The sequence below is a fragment of the Bos indicus genome, chromosome X (assembly GCF_029378745.1).
Source record: "Bos indicus isolate NIAB-ARS_2022 breed Sahiwal x Tharparkar chromosome X, NIAB-ARS_B.indTharparkar_mat_pri_1.0, whole genome shotgun sequence".
Lineage (NCBI taxonomy): Eukaryota > Metazoa > Chordata > Mammalia > Artiodactyla > Bovidae > Bos > Bos indicus.
In genome coordinates this window covers 44793475-44796264 of record NC_091789.1, presented here as the reverse complement: position 1 = coordinate 44796264, position 2790 = coordinate 44793475, and the positions used below count along the sequence as shown (strand labels likewise).

The 2790-nt window shown below is 44.3% G+C and overlaps 1 long non-coding RNA gene across 1 annotated transcript; it reads left to right on the top strand.

Annotated features, from left to right (window-relative positions):
• The first annotated feature begins 201 nt into the window (after positions 1-201).
• Positions 202-2588, top strand: LOC139180949 (uncharacterized). Its single transcript, XR_011565126.1, has 2 exons — positions 202-321; positions 454-2588. It is a non-coding gene; the product is annotated as an uncharacterized lncRNA (long non-coding RNA).
• Positions 2589-2790: the final 202 nt, after the last annotated feature.

Genomic DNA, 2790 nt, shown 5'->3' with positions numbered 1-2790 from the left:
CTAAACCATTTGTATACGATACATTTGCAGGAAAGAAACCTTGGTTTTTTGATAAGAACCAAAGACTGCTGACTTTGCATCCCCTATTATCCTCTATGTGTAACTTAGGGTATAAAAGCCCCTGTTAAAAATAAAGCTACGGGCCTTGCTCACCAACGCTTGGTCTCCCCATGTCATTCTTTCTTTAACTTCCAGCTGAGTCTCCATCTGGAGCGCGGAACCCACCACGCTGACTAATCATGCCTGGGCTTCTAAGACCCACTCGAGAAGGAGTCTAGGGTGAGACACCTTCCGCTATTCGAGAGGGCGCCTGCGGCCTACGTCAGTGGTGCAAACTTCTTGTCTTGAAGTTTTATTGGTCTCCCGCGTAAACCAAGCTACTCAGCTTCTTTTCTCCACTGAATTTTCCTACTGAGCTATCCTCATTCTATTGTTCTCTATATCTCTAATTAGCATATAAATAGTCGCCTAGGCCGTCTCTCCTTCGAATACCCTGGATCAGCTGGGGCTGGTCCCCAGCAGGTGGCGCCCGATACAGGATTTTCGAAGGTAAGCTCCCAGCAATTGGGGTTACCAGCCCTATTGCCCCCCGTTCTCGGAACAACTGGGTTATCAGCCCTCTTGTTCCCCCACGGAGCAGTTTGGGTGACCAGCCCTACTGCTCCTCCCTTGGAACAGTTTGAGCCATCAGCCTACTGTTCCTCCCCCCGGGACAATCTGGGTCACCAGCCCTATTGTTCTTCCAGTGTTCGGGACGGCTAGGACCCCACTCAAGGGTGCCGCGGACCCCCCTGTAGGATAGACAGGGCGAGAGGAGTGGGAAGTGTTGAAAGTGTTAAAGAGTTAGACTTAGAGAGAGAAAACAGTTTCTGAAGTTAAAAGGCCAAAGAAAAGCCTGATCTTTTGATAGCTTAAAGCAAAATCTTTTACTATACTTAATTTTCTGACATGGGTAATACTGAATCAAATGAAAGACAGCTCTTTATAGGAGTAATTTTACAGTTATTAGGTAAAAGAGGAATCAAAGTTAAAAAATCTGCCATTCAATCATTTCTTTCATTTGTACAAGAGCACTGTCCCTGGTTTCCAGACGAAGGCTCTGTTAACTTAGATGTCTGGGAAAAAGTAGGAAAACAGCTAAAAACTTACCATGCCGAACATGGCTCAGAAAAGGTGCCTAATGACGCCTTTTCCTTATGGAATATCATTAGAGATGTCTTAGACCCTGCCCCTGATTCACAAAAAGTACATCTTAAAAGTGACAGTGAAGAAAATGCTGTAGCTAAACCTGCCCCTGAATCTAAAAGAGTAACTTTTAAAGAGGAAAATGAGGTCGAAACTGTAGTTAAACCTGAGGAAAATGAGAAAAACGAAGACCCGCCTGACTATCGGCAACTTAGAAAAATGTTAGCAGCCATGACTACTCAGGAACAACTTAAAGATAGGGATGAAAAACAAAATCAGCCTTCCCCAAAAGAAAAAGAGAATTTAGGCGAGATAACAGCTAAATATCACTCTGATGGAGATTGGCATCTCTTAAACAAAGATGCCCCAAAAGGCCTAAGAGAAACTTCCCCTGTCAGACCATCCGCTCCTAGGAGCTTGAGGGAAACATCCCCGATTAGACAGTTTGTAAGATTTAGTCACCAAACAGTTAAAGGATCTCCGGAGCAGGAGAAGAGAAATACGGGATGCTCCCTTCCCCCCATGCCTCCTCCTCCGTGTGGGGGTAAAGGGCCTCCACTAGGAGTTTCCCCGAGAAGGGTTTGCTCTAGTCCCAAGGATAAATTTGATCCTCACCTTGAGGCTTCTTTTCTAGTCCCCTCTGCAGTTTAGATAGGGTAAAGAAGGTACAAAATAAATAATAATATTCTCAAAAAAAAAAAAATTAAAAAAAAAATGGGTTTCTCTACATCTAAAAATAGACAAATGTTTATTGGCTCTGTGAAATATGATTAAAAATGTCCTGGACCCCTGTCATGAGGCTGTTAAATAGCCTTTGAGGGAGGCTATAGCGGTAGATAGTGGTGAGTCTCCACTTTCTGCATAGATCATAATTTCTGCTATTGGAAAAAAAAAAAAAAAAAAGGAGGGAGAAAGTGCTTTACCTCCCGAGGAAGGAGAGGGCTTACAGGACGCTGCGGCCGAGCGCCCTGGCGAGCTCCCTCCCCCTCTGCGCAAACCTTTAAAAAACTTATCCACCACTTTCTGATTTAAGGTGATCGCCACCGCCTCCGTTTGTGCCTCCCAGGACCCAGGAGTTCCCCACTTTGCCCCCAAAGCCTCTCAAAGCGTTGCCTAAGCCTGAGGAAGATAAAAAGTTTTTTGAACAGTGGAGCTTTTAAAACAGACTGCGTGCACAATATGCAGAGCATGCTTTTTAGAGAAAACCCCCTCGGGGGGTCTCACCCAGGCTAGGAGAAAAGCGAAAGGGCAAGGGGATTTAGCAACAATATTAACCCCTGATGTGCCGCTTACTCCAATTCCAACGGGAGTGGCTGGCCCCCTACCTTTGGACATTGTAAGATCTGTCCTGGGGCATAGCTCGCTTTCTTTTCAAAAAAAAAAAAAAATTCGGTGGTGCATGGTGTAGTAGATTCTGATTATATTGAGAAATTAAAGTCTTGATATCACCGCCTACCAAAACTGTACAAATTAATAAAGGTCAAAGAGTAACACAGCCTTTGCTTTTACCTTATTATCAGACAAGAAAAAACTTGACTTCTCAAGTTAAGAGCCACAAAACATTTGGATCTAGTGATCTAGCCTTTTGGGTGCAGGAAATTACAG